Raw genomic sequence first — 16,767 nt, 5'->3', positions numbered from 1 at the left:
ATGGGGTAGAGAAAGGACCCTAGCTTTGGCTTTGGTCTAGTTCTCACTATCCCCATTGCTGGAACTCTTGTCTTCCCAGAAATCAGCTGAAGTCAGGATCACTAAACGTCTTTATTCTTGATCTTTACCGTCCCTTCCAACGCCAAGTCACCAGTGCGAGTGAGCGTGAGTTCCACACCCAAGTTTCTCCTACTCCTCCCACACACGTCACTTCCCCCTCTTTGTCCCACCAATCAAGTCAGCACAGAACAGCTGGGGAGGGTCAACCTTCAAACAAGTTAATAGGGAACCGTCCAATTGGCAATTAGTCTCACGTGCTTCATTATCCAAGTGCATTGCTCAGTTCTAGCCCTTTACACCCCATCACTACCCCTGTCTTTGGCTACAGAAGGATGCTGTCAACTTTAAAGAGTTCAGAGGAAGCTAAAATTCCCATATTTCAACTGGTCTCCTGGATACGACCCTGAATCAGGTGATGGCAGTCCATTGGACTTCCATATTGGAAGACCAGCACAAGTTGGGTACAAATTCATGGATTCACTGGTAGCCCATCCTTAGATACTACATGTTACCTGAGGAGAATTTCTTGAGCACCTTCACAAACTGTAGGAGAAACACCCAGCAACTAGACAGCATTAGTTGTTCCTGGCCATGAGTTCTCTCTAATCTTGAGCCTATATTTCCTTTAACTTCCCTTTGAGAAAATGTATCACAGAGTTGGGGAAGGAGTTTTGTACTGTCTTAAGGCACCTTTAGTAAATATGCCTCTCCAAAAACAGACATAAGGCTAACTGATTAAAATGATTCTTAGATGATAATCTTGAGGAAAGGATGATAGAGGAGGCTTGAGTCGATGGCATTAAAGAATCCTTCCTGCCGGGGAAATTGGAACACAAAGTTTTGCAGGGGACAATGGCGAAAAATTATCCTTGCATATGTTTTGAAAATAAAAAGCACCAAGAAAAAAAAAAAGAACCATCCCTGCCAACTCCTTTGTAATATGCCTAAAACCCTGGGGAAGAGCTGTAGCCTTGTTCTGGTACCCAAGAATCATTAAGGGAAAGTGGGAGTTTGGCTAACTATCCTCAAAGCTTATAGGGGACTGTCCCAGCTCAGTTTCTGCCTCCTGAACTTTGCTACCATGAGAAAGCCAGTGTCTTAACCTTGAACCTCATCATCCTGGAATATTCTTTTGTCCCTGTAGCCTTTAAATTTTAGGACATCTCTCTACTATACCAGTTCCATCTCCCATTGATGAATTCTCCCCAAGACCTCCATTTTAAAGAATGACCCAGCCTGGTCTACCTTAATTCCTCCCCAGCTCTGTGTCTTACTTTCTTTTCTTTTTCTTTTTCTTTTTTTTTTTCTGAGGCAATTGGGGTTAAGTGACTTGCCCAGGGTCACACAGATAGGAGGTGTTGTATCTGAGATCAGATTTGAACTCAGGTCTCCCTGTGTGTCTTACTTTCCAGTCTTAACACTACCCCCTCCTAGGTACCTTCCTCCCCCAAAGTCCCTGACTATTTACTTGTATTCGTATCTTTATCACTTAACACAGTGTCTAGAAAATAATAGGAATATTTATCTTCCTATGGACATAAAAGCATATAAACATAAAGTGAAGACAAAGTAATTTTGGGAGGGAGAGCACAAAAAGTTGGGGGTCAGGAAAAATTTCATATAAAAGATAACATTTGAGCAGAGTTTTAAAGAAAACTAAGGGTTCTGAGAGGCAGAGGGGAGGAGGAAATGCATTTCAGGCTTGAGAAACTGCCTGAGCAAAATCACAGAAGTGGAAGATGGAGCTTCTTGTGGAGAGACAGCAAGTCATCCAGCAAGGCTACATTGGAGAGTCCATGGAGGTGAATAACAGCTAATATTGTGCCAGAATCTATCTCTGTTTTCGAAAATTGAAGTGGACAGAGTCTGTGAACTAGAGGCAAGTGAGTCTGATTTGGTTCCTGGGAACATTCTAAAATGGATCATTACAAAGAGGCTACTGGGCATGTACTATGTCTTCGATGCATGTTTGTTTATTGGTTTGTTCCTATCAAACATAGGGAGCAGTGTTCAGTTGATAAACATTTATTAGGCGCCTACTATATGCCAACCACTGTGCTAAGCAGGAGATACAAACACACTGGAAGGTTTTTAATCAGGACCAGAAGATGTCTCTGTTGTAGAGGGGAATTGGAGCAAGCATTGTTGGCCTCCCATAGTCCTCGAACTGCTGGGATTCTTTAACCCGTTTAGTCTCCCATCCATGAGTGGTTTAGAGAAGATGGAGAAACATTTTCATGCTGTGATGACTATTTTACAGAGACCAAGGCAAGAAAACTCCCTCCATGCTTTGTCTCTTCTGATCTACTTTCTCCTAAGCTGGAACTGAAGTCTGAGTTGATCTGCACTTCTCCTGATGAGCCTTGTCATGTGAGTTTAGTGATGGAGGAAATGGAAATGATCTCAAAAAAAATATCTTTGGGACTGAGAGGTTTGCAAGCAAATCACCATTGTGTTGCAGTGGAAAAATCACTTAGTGGAGGAACCCAGGATATTTGCCCCGGAAGTACACCCAGAGGCCATGAGTCCAGCTCTTTCACTTTACAGATGCGCAAACTTAGGCAAGAGAGTCTACAACTAGCTCACATCCTCTGACTCCATTGCACCAGGAGCAGATGATACTTATTTGAGATCTAGAGCAAGGACGTCCTTTCTTTCTCTCAGCCTCAGTTTCTTTATATGGAAAATGAGGATGATAATAGTAGTCAGTCAACAAACTTTATTAAACACCTACTGTGTGTCAGACACTGTGCTAGATGATGGAAATAAAAAGAGAGGCAAAAGACAGACCTTGCCCCCTCTCCCCACCTCAGGAGTTTACAATCTAATGAGGGAAGATAGTGTACAAATGTAAGCTGAAAATCAGGAGTGGGATAGGGAAATGGTCCAATAAAGGGACATGGCAGTGTCCAGTCCAGGAAATGCAAGCTCCTAGAAAAGGAAGGGATGACTAGTCAGAATCCTCCAAATGGAGGCTTAGTCTTCAATCTGCCAATTAGAGGAGCAAAGAGTACTTAAGCTAGCATAATCTTCTCTGTATGAGGAGGTTCCTGGTGAGGAATTTTCCAGGGAAATGGTGCAGTATGGTCCAAGTAATGCAACCTGGTAGGGAATTAAGGCTCATCTGGGAGCCTTCTTTAAATACCTGCTCTGCTGATCTCATGAGACCCCTTTGTAGAATGTAAAGCACAAGACTAATGGCAGCAACAGGAAGAAGGGGGAGGATCAGGGTTAGGAGGAAGAGGAGGAGAAGTTGCAAATCTGTGATTGTCTTCATCCATATAACACTCCATAACTGTGAAGACTCAGACTTGGCTCCTCTTCTAATTTCTCTCTAGACTCTTTCACTTGATGGCCTCAACAGCTTCCATGCATTCAGTTATCCTCTCTACTGAGCCTAGATTTAAGGAACCAGGTTCAATCTCTCTCCTGAGCTCTAGTCCCCCATCCCCAATTACCATTCAGGCATTTCCAGCTGAACGGCCCGCAGGTTTCTCAACTGCACATGTGATCTAGTTTTTCTTTTGCACCAAACTTCCATACATATCGAAGAACAAATCTCATCATGTCTGCCTCTACAAAATCTCTCATATACTTTTCCTACTCTTCACTCCCACTCCCTAGTTCAATTTACTATAATTGCCCCTTACTGGCTCTCCCTTCTTGGAGTCTTTCCCTTCTTCAGTCTACCTTCTGGTACATGGTACATGGTTCCTCTGAACATGTTGACATTGATCGATTTTAAAAACCCTCTTCTTGGAGTCCAGTCATCTAATCACTTGAGAATCCATTTAAGTGCATTATTATCCATTCTACATCTCTCCATCTTTTCCACGAGGGTAGTGGAAGATACTTTATCCAAACCTTTGCTACAATCTACATAACAGTATCCACAACATCTCCCTCGTCTGTTCATTTAATAATTCTGTCACAAAAGGAAATGAAGTTAGTCTGTCAGGATCTGTTCTTGAAGTCATTGTCTTGACGTCTTTCTTCTCCGGCTCTCCCCGATCAATGGATCACACATTCATTTAACTTTTGACTAGGGGACAAATGATTTGTTTTAGAATTTTTCCAAGTTCACCAGCCTGTAATTGGCAGACTCTGGTCTCTTTCCTTTTTTTTGAAAATCAAACATTTGTCCTTCTGAGATCTTATGGTATCTTTAATTTCCATAATCTTTCAAGCATCATTCACAGGGGCTTAGTTATCACATCTGCCACTACTTTCTCTTTTAAAATTTTATTTATAGCTTTTTTATTTACAAGATACATGCATGGGTAATTTTTCAGCATTGACCCTGTTCCAAATTTTCCCCTCTTTCCCCCCCACCTCCTCCCCTAGATATCTGCCACTACTTTCAAGTGAGAATGTAGTTCACTTGGTAAGGGGAATCTATATTCATCCAGATTAAATTAGATAAAGCATTTATTAAGCATTTACTAAGTGTTAAGCACTGGGATTATAAAGAGTTTCTATTGTAATGGAGGAGCTGGATTCATCCTGCTTAGATTAGCATTTATTAAGTGCCAGGAAACTGTGTTAAGCACTGAGATTATAAAGAGTTTATATTCTAAAGGGGGAAAGTAAAATCTAAGAGTGAAAGTGAGGAAGTATAAAATAACCCAGTGAGTAAGGAGGTGAGTCAATTGAGTTAGGTAAGAGATAAATATGATTTCTGGGATTACCTCTTCAAATGGAGGTTCTAACGACGAACTCACCAAATGGAAGGGGTGATAGCAGTAGAGATGTTTCTACTAGGATGGAGATAAAAATGTAGTCTGGAAAATCAGGAGTTAAACTGGATCAAAGAATTAAGGAAACTAGATGATCTCTTACTATCAGCTTGACTATATTGGGGAGCAACTCCCTGTTAAGTGTTTTTTGTTGTGTAATTCTCAGTGCAAAAGTCCTCCTCCTTGGCAGAAAAATAGAAGTGATAGAAACAGGCGCAGTCCTCCTGCCATACTGAAGTTAGTTATCCTTATCTTATCCACCACAACAAAGATTATATCCCTTCTTTTACTCTTTTTTACCCAATAGAATGCTCACCAAAGGGGAAAAAAAACCCACTACCTCTACTCTCCTTGGCTTCAAGTATCAAGGTCAAGTTCGTTACAATTTCTGGGCTTTTGTGGGTTTGTTTACCACTTTCCAAGACAATTCCAAGCTTTTCAAGCCATCCTGTTACCTGGATTTCTTATCATCTTCTAAGCATTTTGGTAGTCACCAGTTACTTGTGCCTCCTTCTACGTCATCTTCAGGCAAATTGCATTTTTTTCTCCTCATATTTCACTCCACTGAAAATGCAAAAGATGGGAAAGATTCACAGAAATCTATGAACATGCTAAAAACAGAGAGTATTTAAATTCCCCCATCCGCTTCCCCAGAAGGGAATGGAATATTGAGTTAAGAGCAAGTTGGGTTTTTTTGTTTTGTTTTGTTTTTTTTGACATTCCATTAAGTCAATCAACAAACATCATGAATTGCTCATTACCTATCAGGGAACTGTGCCAAGTGCTAGAAAACTAAAAGTGTCCATGGCTCTCAAAGAGCTCACATGCAAAAGAAAGAGACAACATGCTAAAGACTGTGTACAAACAAGATATATACAGGGTAATGGAGAGTAATCTCAAAGGAAGTTCTAATACTGTTAAGAGGAGGGGTGGGGTTGAGGGAGGGGTAGAGGGGTAGAAAATACAGGAAAGTTGTTCTGTGGAAGGTAGGATTTGAGTTGTCTTGAAGGAAGCCAAGGAAGGCAGCAAGTAGAAATGGAAAAGAACAGAGCTGGGAGATAGATGGACAGCAAATAAATCTGTATTATTCCAAGAACTCTTGAGATCAGAGTCCGGTCTTCATTGGAATTGAAGGGAGATGGTGGTTTGAACTTGCCTATACATTTCTGTCTCTTTCTATATTTCTCTTTATGTCTCTGTCATTCTCTCTCTCTCTCTCTGTGTGTGTGTGTGTGTGTGTCTATCCATCTCTCTGTGTCTCTGTGTCTCTGTGTCTCTCTCTCTCTCTCTCTCTCCCTCTCTCTCCCTCTCTCTCCCTCTCTCTCCCTCTCTCTCCCTCTCTCTCCCTCCTCTCTCTCTCTCTCTCTCTCTCTCTCTCTCTCTCTCTCTCTCTCTCTCTCTCTCTCTCTCTCTCTCTCTCTCTCTCTCTCTCTCCCTCTCTCTCCCTCTCTCTCCCTCTCTCTCCCTCTCTCTCCCTCTCTCTCCCTCTCTCTCCCTCTCTCTCTCTCTCTCTCTCTCTCTCTCTCTCTGTCCTGCCCTCAGAGTGCCCTGCTGCTTTAGTTAGTCTGGCTTGATTTCTCTATGTGTTGGCAGTTGGCAGGGATAGCAGGCTCCTTCTCCACCCTCCCCTGAATGACAGCTGCAAGGATTAGGCTGAAAGTAGGGCAAGTGGTCCAAAGGGGGGCAGTCCCAGGGCCCCCTGTGTTTATCTGTCTTTTGATGGCATTCAGTATTTGTTGCTGGTTGTGGGAGGTGGGGACAGGAGGGGGCTTCTACCCAATGATTTCTTTCCTCAGTGATGACTGAGAGATCTGGACTGGAAACACTTCTGGCCTCTCAAGAGCATTTCTGACCCTTCCCAGAGAATTCCTTCTACCAGACCATCTTATTTAGGTGGAATTCTCAGCCCCTCGTTGGTCATTGGTCATTGACTGGGCGGAGGTGGATTCCTTTTGTATAGATTGCTGCAGGAATGGGCTGACTTGAGGTGAAAGTAACATAATCAGAGTCACATACCCAGTCCCTCATTAGAATAAATCCACCTTGGGCAGCTAGGTGGCGCAGTGGATAGAGCACCAGCCCTGAATTCAGGAGGACCCGAGTTCAAATCTGGTCTCAGACACTTAACACTTCCTGGCTGTGTGACCCTGGGCAAGTCACTTAACTCCAGCCTCAGGAGAAAAAAAAAAAAAAGAATGAGAGTCCGCCTCTCATTATAATATTCATTTCTTCATAAGTATTAAGCAATCAGAGTTGACTTCTGCCTATTGGGAATACCCACTCTCCAAAGATCCTTAAACATTCAGCAGTCTCCAAGGAGCATCTTTGATTTATAACAGATCTCAATCTATTAATTATTTGCTAACCATAATTAATAATTTGATTATTAATTACCCATAAGTTATGTTTTAGACTTTTCATTCATCATACAATTAAGTTTGGGTTAGCTCTTTCCCCATCTTCCTCACCTGAGAGTGGTCTATCACAGCCATCATATTATTGTTTTTTATTTTGTTATCTAAATGTTTCCAGTAAATGGACTTTTAGCCAAAAAGAGGCAATGGATAACTGGAGATAGATATCAATATAATATTATACAGAAAGCCCAACCATGAATAAATATCAGGAATCTTTCCTAAACAGAGGCTCACATTAGAACTTTTCACTTCAAATAAAGTCCCTATAACTGAATAAGAAAAAGAAATTAAGTGGGTCTTGGGGCCATTATAAAGGGAAGTAGAAATTGAAAATACCAATATAAGGGAAATAGAAAAGGAATCTAGAAGAGAGTAGGTGTGCCAATAGGTAATGAAGAAGAGTGGTCCTTCTAAATCTGATCCGTCCCCTTCAGAGTCCTGAATAACAGCTCTCTCAGTGAGGCATCATGGGAAATGCTTACCTTCCATAGGGGGATATCATTCAGATGCCTTCAAATGAAAACCATGACAACCCTGTTATTTCATGAAACTGAATGAGGAACTCATCAATTGATCAGAGACTTCCTCGATTAACCCTTTGGACTCTTTGATTGATTCATTAAGACCTTCTTTTCAGACATTTCTTATCACTTCACCCTCCATGATCTAGCCAAGCTAATTAACAACGTGCCATTTCTTATTTCTGAGCATTTACTCAGGCTTGATGCCAGAAGCTCTTGACAAAGTCCAGGGCTCTTTGACATGCCTTAAAAAGACTCCTGTGCAATTGCAGACATTTGACTCCATTCCATCAGGCCTTTTCTTCCTTTTGTGTTGGAAGGAGACTGGTCAAATAAGATGATAGTATCAAGAAAACTCTCATTAAAAAAAACTCACATTAAAAAATTCCTTGCTGGGGCAGCTAGGTGGCGCAGTGGATAGAGTACCAGCCTTGAATTCAGGAGGACCCAAGTTCAAATCTGGTCTCAGACACTTAACACTTCCTAGCTGTGTGACCCTGGGCAAGTCACTTAACCCCAGCCTCAAAAAAAAAAAAAAAAAAAAAAAAATTCCTTGCTTAAAGAAGGTAAAGATGAAGACTTGAGATCAAGGGAGAAGGCCATAGTTGAGTTCCTTCTGCTCTAATGTACTCCTGAGAGCCAAGAAGAGCTTCACTCAAAGCTTACTCAACAGGCTAGACCTTGGCTTGGCTACATTATCAAGATGCTGCCATTCTCATCACATCCAGTCTGTGCAAATTTGTCCAGAGGATAAGTTAGCAAAGACAGGTCACTGGGACCACAGAAAGAGCCCAACACACATAATGCACAAATTCAGCAGATTCTCATCACTCAGCCAGAAGCAAGAGCTGCTCTCTTTGGGAAGGGGCCAAGGAACCATCTGCCAGGGTTTTGCAGATAAGACCATATGGAAAAGCAGATGTCTGAGTTTACATGTAACAAGCCTTTGTCCAGACATGCTTATGACACATTGTTCAACAAGGCTCCCCGGAACTGAAGAATGGATAGAGAAAAAAAAATTTAATGTATCTCTCCCTCTATCACTCACTCATCTATATCTCATAGCTGTGGATATAGTTTTTCATTGACTTCGGTGCATGAAAGATCTCTGATTTTTCCTGCCTAGTGCATCCCCTCCATTAAAATATGAGCTCATTGATCTGAAAGGCGGGGAAAATGTTTGTGGCAGCCCTTTTTGTAGTGGCAAGGAGCTGGAAACTAAGTGGCTGCTCATCAGTTGGAGATTGGCTGAACAAATTATGGCATGAATTATGGAATATTATTGTTCTATAAGAAACAACCACAGGATGATTTCATAGAGGCCTGGAGATATTTACATGAACTGATGCTGAGTGAAATGAGCAGAACCAGGGAATCATGGTACACGGGAACAACACAACTATACAAAGATCATGGACGTGGCTCTTTTCAACAATGAGCTGATTCAAACCAGTTCCAATTGTTCAATGATGAAGAGATTGATCTACACCCAGAGAAAGGGCTGTGGGCCCTGAATGTGGATCACAACATAGCATTTTCACTCTTTTTGTTGTTGCTTGCTTTGTTTTTCTTCTTTTTTTTTTTTACTTTCTTTTTTACTTTTTTTTTACTGCTTTGATTGGATTCTTATTATGCAGCACAATAATTGTATAAATATATATGCATACATTAAATTTAACATATTTTTACCATGTTTAACATATATTGGACTACTTGCCTCAGGGAAGGGCATGGAGGAAGGGAGGGAATATTGGAATACAATATTTTGCAAGGGCTGATGTGGAAGAATTGTCCGCACATGTTTTGAAAAATAAAAACTTTTAATAAAAAAAAAGAATATGAGCTCATTCAGAGCAAGAACTGTGTTTTTTGCCTTTTTCAGTATCTTCAGAATTTAGCACAGCACCTAGCATGTGGTAAGTGCTTCGGAAGTGCTTGTTAACATTCCCGGTGTTGAAATTCCCTCCCCCAATGTAGATCCCAATTTCTCTATGAATAAGCAAAGACCTGGGGAAGTCCCTGAGACATGGAGTCAGTCATACAGCTAGCATCAGCCCCAGTGTTCTGGATACCAGTTCTACTCAGAAAAAGGAAGTCAATAAATAATTTATATAGCATCTACTTTATACTAGGCACTATGGCAAGTACTTTTCACAAATATTATCTTCTTTACTCTGGTTACTGTAGTATCTTTCTTCCTATTAGGGTTAATAAAAGTCAATTAAATAAAAATGATAAGATCTGGCAGATGCAAAAGGATTATTTTACTGCATGGAAGATCACATTAAGATTATAGAACAAAAATCTGTAGTGGATCCAATCAGCATAGTTTTCTGACTTTTCTCCAGCTTCATTCAGAGGCACAGGAGTAGCAGTAGATGGAGCAGGGCTGAGAGTTTACAGGAGAAAATCAGTGATCACATTAAAGAACAAGGGACTTTGGAGAATAGTATGGAGTGGAAATGTGTAAAGATCCAGAATTATAAAGTTCCGGTCATCTTTAAGTTGTCCTTGGGGACTGCCGTCTCAACTCAATCTCCCAGCCAGACTTGACTTCCTCCAGAGTGCCGTCCCAACTCTATCCCAGAGTAGACTAACTTCTCTGGGCCCAAAGTTGTCTTCTTTTATCCTCGCAGAGATTGTAGTGAGAACTCAACGGGGCTTGTGAGAACCACTTCAACCAATGAACTTGCTCCCTCAGAATTCCAAAGGTGTAAACTCCCTTTAAAGGCCTGAACCAAAGGTGTGAATTCTGAGCCAGAGAACTGTCCAGACAACCTGAGTTCTCACCTTGCAATCCCAACATCAGAGAACTGTCCAGACAACCTGAATTCTCACCTTGCAATCCCAACATCAGAGAACTGTCCAGACAACCTGAGTTCTCACCTTGTAATCCTAACAGAAATGATTCACCAAAGGGTAAAGATGGGAAAAGAAGGAAACTGTATCCAGTTTAGAGTGAGGGTCCAGGGAAAAATGAGAGATGAAAGGATTAGGGTCATAAAGTGAATGAAGAATAAGGTTAGGGAAATAAGAAATAAAGATTATTAGCAGATAAAGAAGAAAGGTATATTCTGAACATCCAAATAGTATTTGTGGGTGCTGGCAAGACAAATGATATGACCAATTCTGTGTGTGTGACTGAGGATGGAGAAGTGGGTCATGAGAAATGAGTCATTTGAGATGCATGGAAGGTAGGGGAGTTTAAGAAAGTCTCCCAGTTTGAGGGAAAGAGATGAAGAGGAGAGAAAGACTGTGAGCCAGGTACTAACTCATCACATTCTGGGATTCAGTAAATAGAAGTTCTCAGAATCTGACTTAGGTGATAAATAGGAATTGAAAAGAGGAAGGTTCATGAGTGATGTTGGCCAAAGGAGAGCCTGGAAATGAAGATGGACAGCAAGGAGTGCTCTGACCCTCACATTGGCCAAGGAGTCAGAGGTATGAATGAAAGAGCAACCAGGGATTGGAAGGCGTGGCCATCCATCAGGAGGGTTCTCGGGGAGTACAAGAAATGGCTGCACAAAGGCCAGAAGTCATAAACTCACCACTTCCTAAGCTTGTGGCCTGGATTCATTTACTTCCTGTCACTGCATCTCAAGAATATACTTGTCTGCCCATCTCTCACAGGGTTATTGTTACAATCAAATAAGATGATGACGTGAAGGGAAAAAGTCAGCGATTATTGCCCAAATGGGTCCTATTCATGTCAATTTCATGACATCACAGAGTTTCAGAGTTGGCAGAGACCCTGGACATCTAGTCTGGGCTGTTGGAGTCGGGTTCAAATTCTGCCTGAGATATTTTCTAACTGTGTGGTTCAAGGCACCCTTCTTTTAAAAAAATAATAAGAATCTTCAATGACCACCTTTGGGTCGATCCCAGCTCACACTCTATGATCCTTCATACCTCCCAAGAGGGCACCCATCCTTCGCTTGAAGGTCTCTATGAGGAGGAAACTACTGTTTCTGGAACCAACCCATTCTGCTTTGGGACTACATTCTTCCGCAAATCTTCCTAACGTTAGGCTTATGTTTGTCTCGTTGCATCCTCCATCTAGTTCTCCTGTTTCTGCCCATTTTCTCAAAATAAAACAGATCTAATATTTCCTTTCCGTGGCAATCCTTCAAATACTTGAAGATCTCGATCATCTCCCCTTGCAGTCTCCTCTTGTCTGAGACAAATACACCACATTCCCCCATTTGTCCTGCAGATCGTCTTCCCCCATTACTCTGTAAGTTGCTTGAAAATAGGGATTGGATGTTTTGTCCTTTTCCTCTATCTCCAATGCTTAGCACGGTGCCTCCCTTTCCCCAGTGATTAATGAATGCTTATTGACATGCCATAGACTCCAAGTCCTTCACTATTGTGGCTCCCCTCCTCTGCTCCAGCTTACACACTCCAGATGATAAATGCCCTCCTTAAATGCTGGGGCCCAGAACTGAACCTATTGAGCCAGCTGAGGTCTGATGGGAGCAGAGGACGATGGGACTTTCCCCTTGTGCTTCCTAACAGCTCTGCCGGTCATGAGGCAATCCAAGGTCACAGAACTGGGGGGGTCACAGTTCACTGTTGACTCCTATGACCTTTGCACTCCACTAAATCTCAAAGACTCTTCTCACCCAAACTGTTCTGGATTCCTGCTCCCTGCTCCTGCACCTGTGAGGGTGTTTTTGGTCAGTTTTTCTCTATATTTGGCTTATACTGTTTGACCTATTTTTGCACTTGTGCAAATCCTTTTTTCCCCCTCAATCTTGACTACAACCATGGGGCTAGCCCCCCATTCCTGAATCATATCATCCAAACCCTTAATAAGTCAATCGTATTAACTATGGAAATCTGTATCGAAGAATTGCCCATGTTTAACATACATTGGATTATTTGCCATCTAGGGAAGGAGTAGGGGGAAGGGAGGGAGAAAACATTTTGGAACGCAAGATATTATAAGGGTGAATGTTGAAAATTATTTATGCATATGTTTTGAAAATAAAAAGCTTAAAAGTAAGTCTGTCCCATATGTCAACAAGAACACTGAGTTCCCCATTTATCTAGTGTGCCAGTGAACAGATTGCTCCGCATAGATGAACTCATTTCAGCCCTTACACAACCTTGTGAGAAGGTGGCCTTGTTCTCACAATTTTACAGATGAAGAAACTGAGGCAAGAGCAGTTCCAAGCCCAGCCCTTCATTTGCTGCACCAGTCAGATCCCCACTATCTGGGGGTGCCAGGGTAGCACAGACTGTTCATATTCCAGATTTTAGTCTTGCTCCTATTTTTCCAGGCAGACACATTCAGGGCAGTCAACACATCTTAGGGCACTTGCTAACCTCCAACTGTTTATACCAACCTTGGTGACCCATGACAGAGAGATTTTTAAATAGAGAAAATGAATAAGGTAGCCTGTGAGGGGCACAGCCTCCACATGCCATGAGCAATTGGAGAAGGGGAGGTCAGTGGCTGAGGGCAATTAGGGAAGACTTCAGGAAGGAGCTAGTCTCGAGTTGTACGCTGCAGTCTGGGGAGCGGAGAGAAGGGCGGACGTCTGTCTGCAGCTGTGATTGAATCCTGACACCGAGAACGCTGGGACTGGCAGGGGGTCCCTTCTCATCCCCCTCATCTCCCATAACATGAATCATGACACGAAGCTCGATCAGTGGGGTTGCTATCCCACACTCCTGCCAGACGCTAAGTCTGTGTTTTCTTGAGCGTCACACTTTTCTTGAATTTTCTTGAATGGTGATTTTCTTGAGGGCACAAGCCCTGCTCCCAAAATGCACGGCTTGAGCCATCATGTCTCCAGGCCAGCCAGTCCGACCCCTTCACGTTAGAGGCAAGGAAACCGGAGTCAAACAGATAATGGGACTTGTCCACAGCCAACAGCGGCTTAGTGAGCATCGACATCCACAGGGTCCCCACCGCTGGTACTGTGTCATATCGGCACTTTCCTCTTTGTCCTTATTTTCCCCTTGGAGTGTCAGCTCCACGGTGATAGACGGGGGCAGTGTCTTCCTTGTGAGCCAGTGAACAGAACTCTGGACCTATAGTCAGGAAAGCCTGAATTCAAATCCTGCCTTGGACACCGTGTCACCTCGGGCAAGCCACATCACCCCTGCCTGCATCTGTTTCCTCCTCTGTAAAGGAGGGATAATGACAGCACCTTCCTCCAGGGTTATTCTGAAGATCAATGAGATAACATTTCTAAAGTACTTTGTCCGGTGCCTGGCATACAGTTGGCACCATATAAATGCTTATTCCCTTCTGGTCCTCTCCAAGTGTCTTACCAGTGCTGAGGTTTCCATAATCATTCCAGTACCTGGCCCCACCCCCTAGCACTCCCTAAACAAACCCCAATTGGTTCCTGCTCCTTGTTCCAGAAGAAGGCAGGCTTTCTCCTTGGCAAGGGTTGAGGAAAATCTAAAATGAAAAGCTGGCACAGACTACTACTCTCTGCCCCATTACTCATCCTTTTTCTTGTTTCAAGACCAGACCATGGGGACAGCTAGGTGACGCAGTGGATAGAGCACCAGCCTTGAATTTAGGAGGACTTGAGTTCAAATCTGGTCTCAGACACTTAACACTTCCTAGCTGTGTGACCCTGGGCAAGTCACTTAACCCCAGCCTCAAAAAAAAAAAAAAAAAAAAAAAGACCAGACCATGAAAGGGAAACAGGTGAGATCTTGAGAGAGGCAAAGGCTATTTTTATCAATAATATCCACAAGATACTGATGATTTTCATCCAGCATGGCGGTGCCATATTCAGTGCTGAGCTAGATCCTTTTAAATGTATTAAAAAGTCCTTGAGAAAATTCCCACCCGTCCTCATTTTTTTTTTATCCAAGTCACTTCTGCTATCTGGTGAACAATAATTGTACCGATGTTAAATGTAGAACAATCCACCTGTTAGGGATCGGAAAGACAAGCAGAGAACATTAGTGCTGGGTGGGAATAAGGAACAAAACATATCAGTGCCAGAAGAAGTCTTAGAACATAAAATGGCAGAATGGGAAGGCCCCACCCCTCCTCATTTGTTAGGGGAAGAAACTGAGGGCCTGAGAAGGGGATTGGGGATAAGGATCCCGACTGCCCCCTACATGAGGGACATTGTTTCTGATCACCACATGTCCAAGAATGTTCCCCTCCTTGAAAACATCTTGACTTTATTTTGCATCCTGAAAACTAAGTTGTACCCAGCTAGTTAAATGAAAACTAGCTGATATCAGAAACCATTTCATTTTTTGTATCACCAGTACCTAGCACAGGGCCTGGCACAGAATTGGCGCCCATTAAAAACGAGCAGATTGGCTCAAGATCAGACAGCCAGGCAGAGCAGATTTCCCTGGCTCTCCACCCAAGGTTACCCCTCCACACCTCTCTTCGGCCATGATCCAATGACCCGTCAACACCAAGACTTCCTAGAGGATTAGGTCGGTCATTAAAAACACGGCCTTTGCTCAGCTGAAATGTGATTTTCCATCCTCCCCACCATTGAAGCAAACAGAAATCCTGCCAACTCAGCTCATCCCATCATTGTCCTTGCTCACTATCATACCAGCTTCTCCCTCACCAGCTGAACGGTCCCAAATGGCTCCATTCGAACATCCCCGGTTCTGCTGCCTTTGGGCCGTGATCTCAAAACTCCCGTACTCAGAGCACATAAAACAGCCTCTACCAACATGTGAGGTGGATTCTTGGCACTGATACTGTGACATTTATGTCCTCAGCCAGATTTTTTCAGGCGAACAGATGTGGAACGACAGTCATTTGCTTCAAGGCAGGGATGGAAATCCAAAGAGCGATGGAGAAGCGTACCCCCGAATCCCTCCATCGAAAAACAACAAGGTGTCTCGGAAAGAGGCCTCCAATCGAAAAGTAATTAAAATAGAAAAGCAGAGTCTTGCCTCGTGAAGTTCCCGGCCTCAGAGAGTCCTAACCTGCCCATGTAAAACCTTTCGCAGCCAGGATTCGAGGGGGCTGGCTCCCACAGGGTACAGATTGAACCTGACGTTTTCCCTGACACACCAGGTGCCCAGCAAAGCCATGGGCAGCCCAAGCTTTCAGTGACAGTGCTCAGAAGGTATTTCAAAAAGTGCTTGCGCTGCTGCCATATGCTTCCACAAAAGGCTGCAGATTTAGGAAATGAGGCTTGTTTGAAGCATCATCCTAAACCCAGTGAGTTACCTCACATCAAAGCTGGGCAATGTGCTGTGGGGGAGAATGAAGGAGAGATGTTCCTAACAAATACGGATACCAAAAAGAAGCAGAGAATATCAGCTCTGGGAGGAAGCTTAAGACGTAGAATGTCAGACCAGGGAGGAACCTGAGACCCAGGAGGATACTGAGTGACAGGGCAGGAAAGGACCCTCAATAGAGAAAGTCAGACCCCAAAAGAAATGACAGAATGTAAGAGATCTAACACTATCTTCCACGTCCCAAGACTTCTTAAAGCTCCTCTCTTAGAACAGGGAAGAGAAAATGGCTGAAGAGGAAGGGAACTAACTTACAGATCATTTAAGGGTCCAGGGGTTCTCAAAATACGGCCCACGGGGCAGATGCAACCCGCTGAGGATGTTTATGCGGCCCGTTGGGTTATGGCAAATGGGCGGAGGGGCGGAGACACAGTGTGAGCTTTAGTTTTTACTATAGTCCGGCCCCTCAACAGTCTGAGGGACAGTGAACTGGCCCCCTATTTTAAAAATTTGAGGACCACTGATTTAACCTATTCTCCTCATTTTTAAGAAGAGGAAACTTCGATGAAAAAGACCTGACAGGGGCATCTAGGTGGCGCAGTGGATAGAGCACCAGCTCTGCATTCAGGAGGACCAGAGTTCAAATCTGGTCTCGGACACTTAACAATTCCTAGCTGTGTGACCCTGGGCAAGTCACTTAACCTCAGCCTCAGGAAAAAAAAAGAAAAGAGAAAAAGAAAGAAAGAAAGAAAGAAAGAAAGAAAGAAAGAAAGAAAGAAAGAAAGAAAGAAAGAAAGAAAGAAAGAAAGAAAGAAAGAAAGAAAGAAAGAAAGAAAGAAAGAAAGA

This window comes from Sminthopsis crassicaudata, chromosome 2 (assembly GCF_048593235.1).
Source record: "Sminthopsis crassicaudata isolate SCR6 chromosome 2, ASM4859323v1, whole genome shotgun sequence".
NCBI classification, from domain to species: domain Eukaryota; kingdom Metazoa; phylum Chordata; class Mammalia; order Dasyuromorphia; family Dasyuridae; genus Sminthopsis; species Sminthopsis crassicaudata.
Note: the sequence above shows the minus strand (reverse complement) of the source record.